Source organism: Rana temporaria, chromosome 12 (genome assembly GCF_905171775.1).
Source record: "Rana temporaria chromosome 12, aRanTem1.1, whole genome shotgun sequence".
Classification (NCBI taxonomy): Eukaryota; Metazoa; Chordata; class Amphibia; order Anura; family Ranidae; genus Rana; species Rana temporaria.
Window position 1 is genome coordinate 55,442,245 of NC_053500.1, and position 17,666 is coordinate 55,459,910.

Below are 17,666 nucleotides of genomic sequence, written 5' to 3' on the forward strand. Positions count from 1 at the left end.
GCTAGCTCACCCCAGAAGCATTATGCTACTATAACTGAACATTGCATCCCTACGCGCTGGACCCACTTACCCATCCTCTATATACAGGACCATATAGATCCAAGTGTGAATCTATTGTGTTTTCTTGGTCAAAATGTACCTTTACCATCTCCCCCCCCACATATTAATGCTGGGATCTATTATCCTCTCTTTCTCTCTATCCCCCCCCTTTTTAACACCTCTCCCTTCAATGCACTAATTTTACTTTGTATTTTCCTTTTATTACCTCAATAAAACATAAAAAAAAAAACACACACGCACGTTCCAAGGGGCAACTTTAAAATATACATGAGCCTATTGTGACAGACTAGGACCCTCTTATGTCTAAAATCATCCTATGTCCACTAGGGGCATAGGATGACTGAGAAATTATATCTTGGACTACCTAAGATGGGATTATTCTGATATTATTATCGACAATATATTCCAGGATATCTGTAAAGAACTATTTACTGGTTGTTGATTCTGAACTCAACGGGTTAATTGTAAGAGTGACTCATTCATAATGTTAGATGCTAATGTCCTCGCCTCCAGCCATCTCTCTGTTCTCTGTGCTAATTGACCATGCTATTGTGTGAAGATGTCCTGTGTTTACACTGATGATAATGTGTATTGTATAGCAGGTGAGCGGAGACGGGACGTCTACCTTGAAAGGTCATATGTTGGAGTCACCTCGTCTGGGTAAAAGATTTGTTAATTAGCTCATGTTAATTTATGTTCTGGTTACCTCCTTTTTAAACTGTATATAAGGTTACATTCTTGGTTCTATTAAACACTCCATGTTTAGCACACAAACAAGTCTCGTCTCATTATGTGTTGAGGGCAGCTGGAATATCTGATATCTATATCCAGACTGATAGGAAGCGGTATATGACGGAAGCACTCAAACGTTCCGTTACATTGATGGCTAGCAGCGGGACGCTTCCTGCAGTCGGGGACATCCAACCTCCACCTGGATCCAAGGTTCGGATAGCAGGAGAGGAGAGGTACAGATACCAGCCGCCATGGAAGAGGAATTCGGAAGGAGGTTGCAAGAGAAGCAGATACAGCACAGAGGACCAGTATCAGAGCAGGTTCTGCTGGGATGGTTTGATTCTATTCGCTGCAAACTCTGGAAGGAAGTGTTAGCCCGTGAGCAGCGACACCAGGGAAAAGTTCTCCCCTCCAACCAGGAAAGGTACTGGTCGCAGTATGGATTGCGGGTGCTGTTGTTGGGAGAAAAAACGCACAAGGAACAGACAGCTGAATTAAGCAGGCTGGTCTGGGCAGAGATGCGGCTGGATGAGAGCTACAGAGCACCTCGGTGGCATGTATCCCAAGCATGTCCCTGGATAGTGTAAGACAGCACAATGGAAGGCTTAAGCTACGGTGGCCTGGGACTGTTGTATGTGAAGCTGACAGGGGACCCTAACTTTTGGAGTGATTTGGAGTGGCGGTTGGACGAAATCATGGATTTCAGAGAAGGGCTACTGAACATCTCGGAAGTGCACTGGGCATTGGAAGATTTGGAGTGTCTGGCCGTTCAGGAATGGGAGCTGGAGATCGCCTACAGACTGCTGACTGACCTTGATGATCCTGTTTCTGCATGGGATGATCTTGGATGGAGGAATGTGCCTGTCCAGCAGTATGCCAGAGAATCGGCAGTGGAAAATCTGGATATTGCCATCCCCAAAGATGAAGTGCTGACAGCAGGGCAGAGTACTGCTAACCTCTGCCCAGCACCGATAGCATCTTCTGGGTTCCACGGACAGGAGATGGTGAACCTCTATCCCCAGACACCAGTTGCAGAGACAGGGGATTTGATAGACTTTTCTGCTGAGGAAGAACAACCTGAGGAGCCTCCAGCAGAAGAGCTGGTATCAGGGCCACACTTCACTATGCTCTGCCCATCACCAACAGCAGTATCTGTGGAGTTGCAAGGAACTTCCCCAGCTAAAGCGCTGGTCACCGGACAGAGGGTTCAAGACCTCTGCCCCACCCCTGTGACAGTTTTGGAGGCTCAGGGTGAGAAGGTGGCGATCACTTCCCAGCAGCAGATACCGGGGGAGAAGGGAGAGGAGGTGTGCATCGTCCCTCCCCAACAGTTGGCCAGGGTGGAGAATGTGGTCTTTCCTCCCCAGCAAAAATCTGTGCATCTGGGAGACGGTACCACAGACATGTTGTCCCAGCAGCCAGATGAGGGAATGGAAAAGGAAGCAGCCAGCTCACCTCCCAAATGGCAGCTGCACAGTTTGGGTATGGAGGAATCCAGCCTCCTTCCCCAACGATTAGCTGCAGCGGATGATGTGGAGTCCCCAGCAGATTTGCTGGAAACAGGGCAGAGCGCCACTGGCCCCTGCCTAGCACAGTGTCTCTACAGCTTCAGGAAGCTGGGGCGGTCGGCCCCTCTGCCCAGCAGCAGACCAAGCCCCGGAATGTTAAAAACCACCCAGCTGAAGCGCTGGCAGCCGGACAGAGAGCCAATGACCTCTGCCCCACACCTACTGGTGTCAACTACTCCTTGCAGCCAAGATTGGAGGTCATGCGGACAGACTATTTGAGTTCACTTTGTCCGACTAATGCATGTCCAGACCAGGTGGAGACAGAGACAGAGTGCACACCAAAGCCACAGAGCGGCTTGCCATAACCACTGACTTTTGTCACTCTCCACTACACCTTTTACCTGGAACCCATATTCTTATCAGATGGATTTTTCCTGATAGACTAAGATATGCCCAAACCTGAATCACTGAAGAAAACCACGCTGTGCTCAGCCATCCCACTCTATCCTGCACGGACCCGATGTGGTGCCAGCTTTAAAGGACTTGCTGTGACTTGCAGTCCCACTTTCATCTCTTCGGCCCAGCAACCGGATTTGAATGCAACTTACCTGTTCTCCATGTGAGTGGATGTTGTTGTTTATTAAATTATTCTTATGATACATACTCAGAGGCGCCCCTCTTTTGTTTTTTTCCTAGTATACCAGAACCGGCTTTTGGTTTTCTTGGTGGCTGCCCTGACTGATACCCTGCCATATAGTTCTATGTGTGCATATATATGTATATACACACACCTTCTTACCTTTGCCCTTGGACTATTGGGTACCACTACCTGAGGTACCTGTGCTTTGCGCCTTTTTTACTTGTTTAGATGGAGGTCTGGGACCTTGTTAGTCGACTTCTGATGGGGGAGAAATGTGACAGACTCGGACCCTCTTATGTCTAAAATCATCCTATGTCCACTAGGGGCATAGGATGACTGATAAATTATATCTTGGACTACCTGAGATTGGATTATTCTGTAATTATTATCGACAATATATTCCAGGATATCTGGAAAGAACTATTTACTGGTTGTTGATTCTGAACTCAACGGGTTAATTGTAAGAGTGACTCATTCATAATGTTAGATGCTAATGTCCTCGCCTCCAGCCATCTCTCTGTTCTCTGTGCTAATTGACCCTGCTATTGTGTGAAGATGTCCTGTGTCTGGGTAAATGATTAGTTAATTAGCTCATGTTAATTTATGTTCTGGTTACCTCCTCTTTAAACTGTATATAAGGTTCCATTCTTGGTTCTATTAAACACTCCATGTTTAGCACACAAACAAGTCTCCTCTCGTGTGTGTTGAGGGCAGCTGGAATATCTGATATCTATATCCAGACTGATAGGAAGCGGTATATGACAGAAGCACTCAAACGGAGTGTGGGACGTTCCGTTACACCTATCACCACCATAATACGTATGAGACACGCTACAGGTCTACATGTTTCTCAGAACAGGTCAGCTTCTTCAGAACCAAGATTCATGTTGATTTTCATAGGTCTGTCTTAAACCAGTTCTGCATGTGTATGCCAGCAGGATTCTCAACTCCTTCCTTCTGCACCTCCCCCCACCCTTCAAGCATCATTGCCACTGCCGCTGGATTTGTCATTTCTGGTACCTTGGTGACATCACAGATGACACAATACTCAACTGGGTACAAAGAAACACCCATCAGGGTGAAACAACACACCCAGCAAAAAGTTCACAGTTGACAAGCTGCAGAAAGAGGAGAACACAACAAAACACATAGCACAAAAACGCCTCCCCTTCAGGCTTTCACACTGAGGTGATGTGCTTGCAGGACGTTAAAAAAAAACTCCTGCAAAGCAGCATCTTTGAAACGGTGAAGTTACAGTGAATACACCGCTCCTCCCCATTGAAATGAATGGGCAGCGTGGCCTTATCTGCCGGCAAATCGCTGTTGCAGCAGCGCTTTGCGAGTGTTTGTAACCCTTTTTCGGCCGCTAGCAGGGTTTAAAAGTGCCCCGCTAGCAGCCGAATACCTCTGCAAAAACAACGGTAAAGCGCCGCTAAAAATAGCGGCGCTTTACCGCCGACGCCGCCTGTGCCCCAGTATGAAAGTAGCCTAATGCAGATGAAGCCCGCAATGAAATTGAGTTTGACACTCCTGCTCTAAAACAATGAGGTCTAAATAAAATTGTAAAAATACTTTTATTTGTTGGGTGGCATATTACTTCTACTGTAATCTGAAAAATATACATTTCATTTTTCTAACCTCAAGCTAAAGAAGTGTGATTTAAGCCAACAAAGTCTGAAATAACATGTACAAATATTATGTGTGCTGTATATAGCATATTACTTATATTGTAATCTGACAAATATAATTTATAATGTATTTTGCTACTCCAAAGCAAAAAACTGGGGATGTGGTTTAGAATGGAGGTCTACAGGATGTGGTAAAAAAACAATACCTATGCTGTCTTTAGCATATTACCTCCATTTTAATTACAAAAATAGTCAAAAAAATAAATAAAATAACTTTGTTTTGTTGTCCTCCAAAGCTAAATGGGGGATGTGTTTTAGCCTATAAGGTTTACCTGAAATTGTAGATGTTCTGCCCCCCTTATAAGTATTTTTCTTATATTGCATTAAACTATTGTATATATTGTTATTATTCTTATACATGCTGACATCTAGTGGTAGATAGGGCCACTACATCTTGTTTGTTTGTGATTTGGTACATCTCTCGGTTTCTACCTTCTTGTTGGTGCTAGTTGGTACATTCCCAGCTGGAGTCTCCCTGTTTCTTTCATGCACCTCAGTTAGTCAGTGTTAGTCCTTGCAGAAGATTGGAAAGATCATCTGTACTGCACTGAAATTATGTTGGATTCAACTTCTTAGCTGCCTGTTGACAATTCGGTTTGGACAGACTGGGTCCATAATGGTATGGCAGTATGTACAATATTCCTTCACTCTGTTGTGTATATGTGGCCTGAACAGTTAGTTGCACATGTTGTGTCTTTTTAAAAGCAGCATGCTCAAACTCTTAAAATTCTATTTGTGTAGTCTGTACAATATTCTTCTCCTATTTTCTATGATGTAGATACACATACCTAGAGATGTTGTTTTGGAATGAAAAGCTGCATGCTGTGCATCCCTTTTTAAATGCGTCCTACTCAAACTGCTCATACAATAACGCTGTCTTTTGTCTAATACACTCGAAATGATGTTTCACAATAAAACCTGCCTCTTTTCTCCCTCTAACATTGCGGCCTTGTAAAACCACTAAGTTAAAGAAGATTTGCAGTCTGCTCACATGGGTGTCCGTTTAATAAACGGTGACGTTTTTTCTCAGTTCAGTTCTCAGAGGAAAATGATCTCCTCTGCAGCCGGTTTAAAGCGGAGGTTGACCCTAATTTGCAAGTCTGCTTTAAACACAAGGGCTCAGACTATCTATAAACAGTTTGTTTTCCAAAAAAAATAAAATTGTTTCCATACCTTGATTTAGTGGTCTGAGGCAGGCACTTCCTGGTCTGAGTCCTGCGGGACTGGGCGTGTCGCTTCGTTTGCGATCGCCGCAATGATTCCTGGGTTCACAGTGTGACGCTGCCCAGGATAGGATTCTATACAGCGCAGCAGAAGTAGTCTCGTGTTAGTTCTGTGCGTCACATGACTCTTGCAGCCAGTCATGTGACGAGGGCGGATACAAATCCGCCATTTTAACTGCTGGCACACACCTTTACATCAGCTGCTCAGTGCGTTCTGAGCTATCGCTGATACCAAAGATCTGTCGTCACAACGGGGCGGGTCCTTTTCAGGACGCCGTTGTGATGGTAACTGTGCAGTGTTGATGGCGCGGCTCGCCGTCAACACTGCGCATGCGCGGGATAACAAGGTGAATGCTGGGACATCAGCATTCACTGCATTCCGTAAGAAAACACAGGAGGGCTTCAGACTGCCCACAATTAAGATGGCAATGTCCATCGTACATTTTTCTAAAATGTCGTTTTTGGGGAAATGAATATGCTGGCGGCTACATGGATGGGACTGGTGAGTCAACGAATTGCTAGATGAAAAGCAGCAGATTAATCTTCAAAAAAAAAAAAACGTTTTCCCGCGGAACCTCCGCTTTAATAAACTGCACCTCCAGGTCTGGGGAACGCACGTGCGCAGGCAGGGTCCCATTCCTGCTATAATTGGACACAGCGGGAGCCAATCAGTGGGTCCGGCGATTTAAACAAGGCAGATGGCCGTTCTGTTAGTAGGGGTGGTAGAGATCTTGTGTTTCTGCTAAGCAAGAACTTGGATCTCTGCCTTCTCATAGTAAAAGCACCCCCCCCCTCCCACAGTCAGTGATTGATCCCTAGGAACACATTTCCCTGATGTTAACCCCTTCCCTGCCAGTGTCATTAGTACAAGGACAGTGTATATTTTTTAGCACTGGTCTCCAAAAATGTGTCACCTTGTGTCCAATTTGTCAGCTGCAATGTTGCAGTCCAGCTATAAGTCACTGTTCGACGCCATTACTAGTAAAAAAATAAAATAAAGAATTTTATAAATCCCATAGATTTTGTACTTGTCAAATATGCTGCAGAAATCTCCCTCCACTGAGTCTGGCTGCATCCATTTTAACTGTGGGCATCTGAAGCTGCTGCCTGTTCACTTCCTGGATTTACACAGAGGCACACCTCCAGCTCTGCAGCTCATTGACCCTCTTATGACTCATCCCTTCCTCCCTTCCTGAGAGTGAGAGAGATAGAGATGTCATAAGCCTAGGCAAATGACCAGACAAGAAAACAGGAAGTGGGCTGTATAAGGTATTTACTGGCAGAAAAAAAAAAAATTACTATCCAAAGTTAAAACAACAAGGGCAGAAGACTTAATAGATGGAAAGTTGAAAAAAAAATGACTGAAGGTCTGCCTTAACCACTTAAGACCCGGACCAAAATGCAGCTAAAGGACCTTGCCCCTTTTTGTGATTCGGCACTGCGTCGCTTTAACTGACAATTGCGCGGTCGTGCAACGTGGCCCCCCCCCACAAATAGAGCTTTCTTTTGGTGGTATTTGATCACCTCTGCGGTTTTTATTTTTTGCGCTATAAACAAAAATAGAGCGATAATTTTGAATAAAAAACAATATTTTTTACTTTTTGCTATAATAAATATCCCCCCCAAAAATATATAAATGTTTTTTTCCTCAGTTTAGGCCGATACGTATTCTTCTACATATTTTTGGTAAAAAAAAAAAATCGCAATAAGCATTTATCGGTTGGTTTGTGCCAAATTTATAGCGTTTACAAAATAGGGGATAGTTTTATTGCATTTTTATTAATTATTTTATTTACTACTAATTTATTTACTACTAATGGCGGCGATCAGTGTTTTTTTTTTTTTTTTTTTGTGACTGCGACATTATGGCGGACAATTTTGACACATTTTTGGGACCATTGTCTATTTCACAGCAAAAAAAATGCATTTAAAATGCATTGTTTACTGTGGAAATGACAGTTGCAGTTTGGGAGTTAACCACAGGGGGCGCTGAAAGAGTTATGTTTCACCTAATGTGTGTTTACAACTGTAGGGGGGTGTGGCTGTAGGAGTGACGTCATCAATTGTGTCCCCCTATAAAAGGGATGACACGATCGATGCAGCCGCCACAGTGAAGAACGGGGAAGCCGTGTTTACACGCGGCTCTCCCCGTTCTTCAGCTCCGGGGACCGATCGCGGGACCCCAGCGACGATCGGGTCCCGGAGCTTCGGACCGGGTCGCGGGAGCGCGCCCGCGACTCGGTACATGTACAGGACGTACCTGTACGTACATGTGCCCAGCCGTGCCATTCTGCTGACGTATATGTGCAGGAGGCGGTCCTTAAGTGGTTAAGCTACAGGTTTACATGGCTGCATCCTTCAACATGACACAGAAGGACAAGCTAGTGCCTAAAGTGCATATACAGCCACCTCCTGCCAGGTGTTCCAGCATAAACACCCAGTAATTGATTGGTAAAAATATTTTCACCCAATAAAAAAAAAAAAAAGTTATTTCTCAAGCACAAAGTTACCCTACTGTGTTGACAGTGATATGAAATATGCAGCAGGTTGGGCTAGTTAGTACTTCAAGTGTATTTTGGGCCAGCCTATACTTTAAATCTGTTAACCGCATGCCAACTGTGTACTGTACATATACGGTGGCAAGGCAGCTTCCCTGTGCAGAATCATGTACCTGCACCTCCAGGTCTGGGGAACGCACGTGCGCAGGCAGGGTCCCATTCCTGCTATAATTGGACACAGCGGGAGCCAATCAGTGGGTCCGGCGATTTAAACAAGGCAGATGGCCGTTCTGTTAGTAGGGGTGGTAGAGATCTTGTGTTTCTGCTAAGCAAGAACTTGGATCTCTGCCTTCTCATAGTAAAAGCACCCCCCCCCCCCTCCCACAGTCAGTGATTGATCCCTAGGAACACATTTCCCTGATGTTAACCCCTTCCCTGCCAGTGTCATTAGTACAAGGACAGTGTATATTTTTTAGCACTGGTCTCCAAAAATGTGTCACCTTGTGTCCAATTTGTCAGCTGCAATGTTGCAGTCCAGCTATAAGTCACTGTTCGACGCCATTACTAGTAAAAAAATAAAATAAAGAATTTTATAAATCCCATAGTTTGTGCCTTAGAAATAAGCGAAAATTGATTGGTTTGTGCATTTTTTTTTTAACCAAATATATAGCAGAATGCATATTGGCCTAAATTTATGAAGAAATTCGATTTTTTTTTTTTATTGGATATGTGTAAAAAAACATTTTTAGTTTTCAAAAATGTTGGGTCTTTTTTTTTTCTTTTTCTTTAGAGTGCAATGAATAAAAACCGCAGAGGTGATCAAATACCACCAAAAGAAAGCTCTATTTGGGGGGGGGGGGGGGGCATTATATTATTTTTCCGGTACATCGTCGCACGACTACGCAAGTGTCATTTAAAGGAATGCAGTGCTGTATCACAAAAAAAATGTACCTGGTCGTGAAGGGGGGGTAAACTTTCTAGAGCTCAAGTGGTTAGTGGTTGTTAAGGTATGCAGGCCATACACGGGTTGAATTTTAAAATAATTTTCTTTTGAAAATCAGAAAATTTGTGCGTTATGCGATGGCGCCACCATTGATTTCGAAATTCGACCAACCAAGCCTTCAATTTCACCTCATGATGCTACAGGCATCCAATCACAGTGCCTGTCGCTTTAGCCAATCAGGTGACCCCTAACCAGACCCGGTGCACCTGATTGACTGAGAGGCGGGTCAGTGTTAGGGAAGCGATTCCCTAACACAGCATTGTTTAAACAGGGAACGCACAGCCTGTGCACCCTCTGTTTAACCATTTGGTAGCCCACAGGCTCTAAATCAGGAAGCCTATTAGAGCCTCTGGCTCTAATCAGGCACTTCCAAAACACACCCACCGCTGTAATTCAGATGGCCGGTGCTCAACAGGGGGCCGGACACCTGAATAGTGGGCAGCGGTGACAATAGATAAATTCATGAATCTATTGTTGAGTGACGGTTGCAGGAGAGAGGGGGCGGCGCTCCTGCGCCCACTATGGATTCACCGCCACTGCTCTGTTCTGTGTATTTTACCGATGAGCAGCAGGTGCCAGAGGACATCCAGTGCCCAGCACCCTCAGATTGGCTTCTACTGTGATTAAATCACAGCAGAAGCGGCCCGTCTATAGCGAATGTGTGCCCCCTATAGGAGGAAGTGCAGAATCGTGTGTGTGTACGTATAGATATATCCCCATCTATCTATATCCACAGAGACACATGAATGCTGTAAGGACGCAGAAAAGGGACATTATCGCAGAATTTGTCGAAATGGATAGAGCTGAAAGGCCCAGCGTAACAGACAGGACACCCGAGGAGGAAAGTTGTGATCGGGCTGTTAAACAAGGACTGGCACAGTATGGTCCTAATCCTCGAAGGGAGATCATAGAAGTGGTTATAGCGGCTGTGGATGCAACTTGGCTACATCAAAGAGGTGCTGCAGCAGCAGAAGTCACAGCAGCACCAACTGAAGAGAGAGGAGAGGTACAGATACCAGCCACCATAGAAGAGGAATTCAGAAGGAGATTACAAGTGATGCAGATACAGCACAGAGGACCGGTATCGGAGGAGGCCCTGCTGGGATGGTCGGATTTGATCCGTTGCCAACTCTAGAAGGAAGCGATGGCTCTTGAGCAGCAATAACAGGGAAAGGTCCTCCCCTCCATCCATGTAAGGTACTGGCTGCAGTATGACGTACGAATGCCGTTGTTGGGGGGGGGGGGGGGGGGGGGCGGGGAACAACCGAAGCAGGAGTGGGCAGCCAAATTAAGCAGGCTGATCCGGGCAGAGATGCGTTTGGACGAGAGCTACAGAGCCCTCCGGTGGTATGTAGCCCAAGAGTGCCCGTGGTCAGTGGATGACAGCCCCACGGAAGGCTATGACTATGATGGGCTGGGATTGTGGAGTTCCAGGAAGACAGGGCGGTTGGCCCCTCTCTCCAGCAACAAGCTGAGGTGATAAAGCTTTTACTCCTAGCTGAATCACTGGCAGCAGGGCAGGATGCTGCTGACCGCTGCACACAACTGCAGCTTGAGCTGATATCGGGGGATGGGACTGTGGTCTCACCTGACAGCAACCCAGCAGAAGAGCTAGCAACAGAGCAGTTCCACAGGCCTCTGCTCTCAACTAACAGAAGAGGGAGTTCCTGTGGAAGTGGATAGGACTTCAGTCTCCACTTGTATACCCCAGGGATGGGGGGCAGTTGGCTCAGATCCCCAACAGCAGGATGAACTGAGCCCAGCCACCCTGTCTTCTCTCCAGTGGCTGAAAGGACTCCAGGGAGAAGGGCCAGTCCAGGCCTCTCCCCGGCAGCAGGCATGTTCTCTGAGAGAGGCAGAGGTTGGCCGGGTGAGTAATGCTCTGTTTGGAGCAATTTATTTGGGGTACTGTATGGATACCAGCATTGGAGGAATGGAACTATGGACTAACTTCGGAGTCAACCCATCTGAGGTCCCCTCCTGTGTTAGTCTCCCACCGAAAGGGGAGAGATGTAACGGTATGGCCCGTGGGACCTAGAGGCTCTTGAAGGATGTGGGGTACTCCTGTGTCAGCTTCACCAATGACTCTTGTGTCTAGGGTCATCCTATGTCCACCAGGGGCATAGGATGACTAAGAACTGATATCATGGATTACATGAGATGGGACAGTAATTATAATTCATGTATTGCAGGATATCTTGAAATATTACAAGTTGTTCCTTCTGAACACAACAGGTCAATAGGAGAGTGTCTCCTTCAATGTGGAACATAGACTGTTGAGATGCTAATTGATGTTAATCACCTCCAGCTACCTGGCTGTAAGCTTGCTGTGATTGCATTCTATTGTCTATTGTGTTAATTAAGCCTGGCTCCTAAGATATTTCATGGTGCTATGCTAACTAACCCTGTATTGTGTGAAAGTTCTATTGATGCTAATATGTGTTGTGAGTTAACACACTCTAAAAGTCATGATGTCTGCCATGTCAGCTATAGTAATTGACTCATGTAGATTCGGTGCCAGAAAGTCTGACTTATGTTCACTAAAAGAATGTGGATTGTGTATCAGGTGAGAATAGCTTATCACGGAGTCAGAACATCTGGGTAATGATTAGTAATTAGTTCATGTAGATTATCTGAATGTCATTATCTAAAGGAATGTGTATTGAAGTTCCTTGTGTCATGTTGTGGGTGGAGTTGGGTCATTGTCCATATTTGGTTGCCAACTGTATAGGAAGAGATGAGTTTACCATTAAAGTATTCGTTCTGTTTGGAACCAGAGAACAGAGCTGTGTCTCGTTATTCTGGGGGAAATCCAATGGGTCCTGTCTGCTGGATTGTGGAGTGTCGGAAGCTGTCTTGGGTTGGTGGAATGGAATATCGTAACAGGGTTAACCCCTGACCGTTACAAAACTATTTTCTAAATCAATGATGGGAGAATCGTGTGAGAAATGTAATCGAAAAGAAATGTGCAAGAAAAGAAAATTCCCAGAAAGAAAAGAAGAAGATTCCCAGACACGAAAATTATTTTCTGTAGCAACAGGAAGTGAAATTAAAGGCTGGGTCGGTTGAATTTCAAAATCGATGGTGGCACCATCGGATCACAAAACACACAAAATTCTTTCGAAATTCGACCATGTATGGCCAGCCAACCGGATGTCCGTTTTTTGTCTTGGGCATGCGGCTGGACCTTGTCTTGCATACTAATGGTAACCAAATGTCGGGCCACAAACACAAACGTAGTGACGTACTACGAGGAATTTCAGCTCTTGAGCGACACCCCTTGGGCCTCTTCTGTCTATGTCATGTTTGGTGAGCTCTGATTCCGAGCATGCGCATTTGTACTTTCGTGTGACGGACTTGTGTACTGACTATACGAAAATCAGACAACAGACCGTTGTCCATTGAAAATTTACTAGTATGTCATCCAACATTTGTTGGCCGAAAGTTGGACAATTGTCAGAAGGAGCGTACTAACAGTAAGATTTTAGAACAACAGTCTGTCAACCAGGCCCGGACTGGGACAAAAAATAGGCCCGGGCATTTTGGATTAAGCAGCCCATGACATGCTAACCGACACCTCCGGCAGAGAACATGGGGGAGGTGGAGAGCATGCAGGGAGGTGGAGAGCACAGGGAGGGTGGTGGAGAGCACTGGGGGGTGGCAGAGACCATGGGGATAGGTGGAGAGCACTGGGGGGTGTCAGAGAGCCCTGGGGGTGGCAGAGAGCACTGGGGGGGGGGGGTGACGTGGCAGAGAGCACTGGGGGGAAGGTTGAGAGCACTGGGGGGGTGGCGTGGCAGAGAGCACTGGGGGAGGTGGAGAGCACTAAGGGAGGTGGAGAGCACTGTGGGAAGGTTGAGAGCACTGGGGTGGTGGCAGAGAGCACTGGGGTGGTGGCAGAGAGCCCTGGGGGTGGCAGAGAGCACTGGGGGTGGCAGAGAGCACTGCGGGGATTGGCAGAGAGCACTGCAGGGGTGGAGGAGAGCACTGCGGGGGTGGAGGAGAGCACTGCGGGGGTGGAGGAGAGCCCTGGTTGGAGGTTGAGAGCACTGAGGGGTGGCATAGAGCATGGAGGGAGGTGGAGAGCACTGGGGGGTGACAGAGAACCCTGAGGGGAGGTTGAGAGCACTGGGGGGTGGTAAAGAGCACTGGGGGGTGGCAGAGAGTACTGGGAGGTGGCAGAGAGCACTGGGAGGTGGCAGAGCGCACTGGAGGGGGTGGCAGAGCGCACTGGAGGGGGTGGCAGAGCGCACTGGAGGGGGTGGCAGAGCGCACTGGAGGGGGTGGCAGAGCGCACTGGAGGGGGTGGCAGAGCGCACTGGAGGGGGTGGCAGAGAGCACTTGGGGGGGGGTGGCAGAGGACACTGGGGGGTGGCAGAGGACACTGGGGGGAGGTGGCAGAAATCACTGGGGGGGGGTGGCAGAGAGCACTGGGAGGGGGTGGCAGAAATCACTGGGGGGGGGTGGCAGAGAGCACTGGGAGGGGGTGGCAGAAATCACTGGGGGGGTGGCAGAGAGCACTGGGAGGGGGGTGGCAGAAATCACTGGGGGGGGGGGGGGGTGGCAGAGAGCACTGGGGGGGGGGTGGCAGAGAGCACTGGGAGGGGGTGGCAGAAATCACTGGGGGGGGTGGCAGAGAGCACTGGGGAGATCACGAGGAGGCAAAGAGTATAAGTGGTGTAGGAGGAGCAGTGGGGGCGGCTGCATATAAAAAAATAATTTTCTCAATCTCCCTTCTGCAGTATTGGAATGCCTGCTTCTCCTCTACCTCTCGCAGCCTCAGGCATTCCAATATTGCAGAAGGGAGACAGAGAAAAAGATTTTTTATATGCAGCCGCCCCCACTGCTCCTCCTATCCAGGTTACAGGAGGGGGGGCTGCACTCACGTTTTCTGCTATCCGGGCCGGTGTAAGGAGCAACAGGTGTCCGCTCTGGCTCCTCCCCCTCGCAGTCACGCCTCCCGGCCGGGGAGAGGCCGAAGGCTTCTCATCTAGCTCCTCCCCCCTGTGTTTACGTCCACCCGGGAGGCCGCGGAGAGGCTAAATGAGCGGCGCGGGTTTAAAGAGACTTGTGCCCCGCGACTTGCAGCCTGGCGGCCTCTTGGTGGCCGCGGCCCACCGGGCGAATGCCCGGTTTGCCCGATGGCCAGTCCGGGCCTGCTGTCAACAGACAATCCCCTGCCAACAATCACATTGTGTGTACGAGGCTTTAGTCCCAATTTACACTATAATGCATGAAGCCAGTCGTCACGTGTATGTGGGTGTGCCTCTGTGTGGATATACACAGAGGCGCAACTCTCATTGGACCTCTTATGACTCATCCCCTCCCTTCCTGGCAAACTCTCAGGAGAGTGAGCGAGAGCTGTGTTGGCTGGCGTATTCAAGTTACGTCGGCGGAGGAAGCCTATTTTTTCAACGTATCTGCCTTTGAGAATTGGCGTAAAGATACAACGGCGCAGATTTGAAATTACGGCGGCGTATCTGGAGATATGCCACCGTATCTTGTTTCTGAATCTAGCCCAATATATTTAACTTTTTACTAGTCCCAATTTTTGGGAATTTTTTTTTTCTTTCTCAGTTTAGGCCAATACGTATTCTTTTAAAAAGGAAAAAAAAAAAATCGCAATAAGCGGATATTGATTTTGTTTGAGCAAAAGTTATAGCGCCTACAAAATATGGGATAGATTTATGATTTTTTTTTGTTCTACTAGCAATGGTGGTTACTTGCGATTTTTGTCAGGACTCCGATATTGCGGCGGACACATCTGACACTATTTTGGGACCATTCACATTTATACAGCGAACAGTGCTATAAATATGCACTGATTACTGTATAAATGTGACTGGCAGGGAAGGGGTTAACACTAGGGGGCGATCAAGGGGTTAAATGTTTTCCCTGGGAGTGATTCTTACTGTGGGGGGAGGTGATCGATCTGTGTCCCTATGTACAAGGGACACAGCATCGGTCTCCTCTCCCTGACAGGACGTATATCTCTGTGTTTACACACAGAGATCCACGTCCCTGGCTCTGTGACTGCCGATCGCGAGTACTTGGCGGACATCGAGGCCGCCAGGCACACGCATCGGCACCCACGGGGCACAGCTTTTCTGCAATGCACGCCCTCGGCGGCGCACAACACGGAAGAAAACAGCAGGACCTCCACCCGGCAGTTCAGGTCCGCGCTGCGGATCTATCAGACATTTTAGACATTGTAATGATTAGGCACAAGATGTTCGTGTGAAACGCGTGACCTCGTGTTGGTGTCATCACTTTGAACAATAAAAGGCAATCGGAATTCCTGGATGTGCAGCCATTTCTTTTCTTACAAGTTGGGTGAGGTAGCACTTTACTATAGTTTTGTCCTTTTGGTTATTCATGTGGGAACACATTTTGTATTGAGCAGCACCTCTTATTTATAACGTGGTTCCATTTTCACACATAGCAGCACAAAAAGGTACTTTTTAATTTATTCTCAACTAGCTGAATACCCGGCGTTGCCCGGTCTTCCTATCTTAACCTTTTGGGGAGGAAAATCATAGTAATATAAATATACCCATCTTTTATATAAGGGTGTAGGTAAGGGTTAATTTAACTGTCATATTTTTATTTGGCATATAAGTAATATGTGTACCAGGTATTATTGAAATATCTCCAGGCGTACAGAAGTTATGTGGGAAGATACATTTCCCATTGATTTGCATGGGACTTTAAACAAAAACCCAGACCCTCACAAATGGGGGTAGTTAAGGGATAAATTAACTATCCTATAGTTTAAGTGGACATATAAGTAACATGTGACCAAGTGTTATCGAAATATCTACAGCCGTTTGGAAGTTATGAAGTAACATGTATTTCCCATAGAGTTGAATGGGACTTTAAAGGAAAACCCCGACCATGGCAAATGGGGGTGGGTAAGGGTTAAACCACCTATCCTATGTTTGTTGCTGACATATAAGTAACATGTGTGCCAAGTTTCATGTTAATATCTTTAGCCGTTTGGACGTGATGCTGGAACATACATAAATACACACACTGGCCCAGATTCAAGAAGCACTTGCGCGGGAGCAAGTGTGATTTGCGCCGCGCAAGTACTGATTTGCTCCCATGCAAATTTGTGGCTGATTCAGTAAACCAGTTAAGCCTGAAATGCGGCCATTTTCCCGCGCACGCAGCCTAGCTGCTCCTGCGCAATTTTGGCGCAATTTTGCGCGGGGTGTAAGTTGCGCCTTCATGGAATTCCCTCAGCGAATATGCAAATTAGGTACTGCCGATGATTCAGAAACATGCGCGTGTGATGCGCATCTTGCGCTGGAAGCGCGCAAGCTTTTTTCCCCGGGCAAACTTGCTCCTGCTAAAAGCAGGGGCAAGTTAGCAAAAGATGGCCAAATGTCATCTGAAGGAGCGCGCAACTTCAGCAGCACCTAGACAGACGAGCTGAACAAGCAGAGCACCCACATTTTCGGGACCTCACATCTGTGCACCAACATGCCAGGGGCAGCTATGGTTCTTGATATTCTATTGACTGAGCTGACTCGTAGGAGGGCACGGGAGAGGATTTACAGAGGGCGCTACAACCTTTTTCATATGAGTGATAATGAGGTGTATCGCATGTTTCGCTTCAGCCCTGAAGTCATCCTTGAGTTGGTAACAATCCTGCAGGATGACATCAGCAGCCCGACCCATCGGGGACAGGCAGTGCAGCCACTGGTGAAGGTAATGGCAACCCTTCATTTTTTGTCAAGTGGCTCATTTCAGCGCACAGGTGGAATGGTGGCGGGGATGTCCCAATCCAGCATGAGCAGGTGTGTGCACCAAGTGATCCCTGCAATACTCAGACGAATGGGCACACAATTTATCAAACCAACCACGGCTGACCTGCGGCAGAAGGCAATCAGTGATTTTTATGCACTTGCCAGATTTCCACGCACTGTGGGTGCAATAGATTGTACCCATGTGGCACTACGCCCCCCCCCTGGCTCCTCGAGCATATCTACTGCAACAGGAAACATTGGCATTCGATAAATGTGCAGATGATTGTGGATGCACATGGCCTCATATGGCATGTCCGTGCCAAACACCCAGGGTCAAGCCATGACAGTTTTATTTACCGACACAGCCCCATCCCAACCGAGTTTGACCAGAACATGTATGGAGACAGCTGGCTGATTGGTGAGTGACATGGGTGTCAGGTATGACTGCCCCCCCCCCCCATGATGCACACATCACAAGGGGCACATGCACGACTAACATCCTCCTGTCTTTTTCCTTCCAGGTGACTCTGCATATGCCCTGGGACCTCACATGATGACCCCAT

The 17,666-nt window shown here is 47.2% G+C and overlaps 1 protein-coding gene across 2 annotated transcripts in view; it reads right to left on the minus strand.

Moving 5' to 3' along the window:
* The window catches only part of LOC120919544 (zinc finger protein 37-like), a 69,251-nt gene that overhangs the window by 48,002 nt on the left and 3,583 nt on the right, over positions 1-17,666 (minus strand). Inside the window, exon 1 of one of the 2 annotated variants that reach the window (XM_040331750.1) lies at positions 5,802-6,104. The exons of the other annotated variant lie outside the window; for it this stretch is intronic. The gene's annotated coding sequence lies outside the window, so the exon portion shown is untranslated. Of the gene's footprint in view, positions 1-5,801; positions 6,105-17,666 lie in introns of those variants that run through there. 2 annotated transcript variants of the gene reach the window in all.